This window comes from Vombatus ursinus, unplaced genomic scaffold (assembly GCF_900497805.2).
Source record: "Vombatus ursinus unplaced genomic scaffold, bare-nosed wombat genome assembly UNPS02014175.1, whole genome shotgun sequence".
Taxonomy (NCBI): Eukaryota; Metazoa; Chordata; class Mammalia; order Diprotodontia; family Vombatidae; genus Vombatus; species Vombatus ursinus.
Window position 1 is genome coordinate 1,361,697 of NW_020953953.1, and position 298 is coordinate 1,361,994.

The 298-nt window shown below is 63.1% G+C and overlaps 1 protein-coding gene across 1 annotated transcript in view; it reads left to right on the forward strand.

Moving 5' to 3' along the window:
- The window catches only part of BRSK1 (BR serine/threonine kinase 1), a 19,809-nt gene that overhangs the window by 12,857 nt on the left and 6,654 nt on the right, over positions 1-298 (forward strand). The window lies entirely within an intron of this gene.

A 298-nucleotide genomic window follows, 5' to 3' on the forward strand; every position in this document is an offset into this window, starting at 1 on the left:
AGAGCAGGGCCAGGAGGAGGCAGCAGAGAGCAGAGTCAGAGCCCAGATCCCAGAGCAGCACCAGGAGGAGGCAGCAGAGAGCAGAGTCAGAGCCCAGAGGTCAAGAGCAGTGCCAGGAGAAGACAGCAGAGAGCAGAGCCCAGAGCCCAGAGCCCAGATCCCAGAGCAGCGTCAGGAGGAGGCAGCAGAGAGCAGAGTCAGAGCACAGATCCCAGAGCAGTGCCAGGAGGAGGCAGCAGAGAGCAGAGCCCAGAGCCCAGAGCAGGGCCAGGAGGAGGCAGCAGAGAGCAGAGTCAGA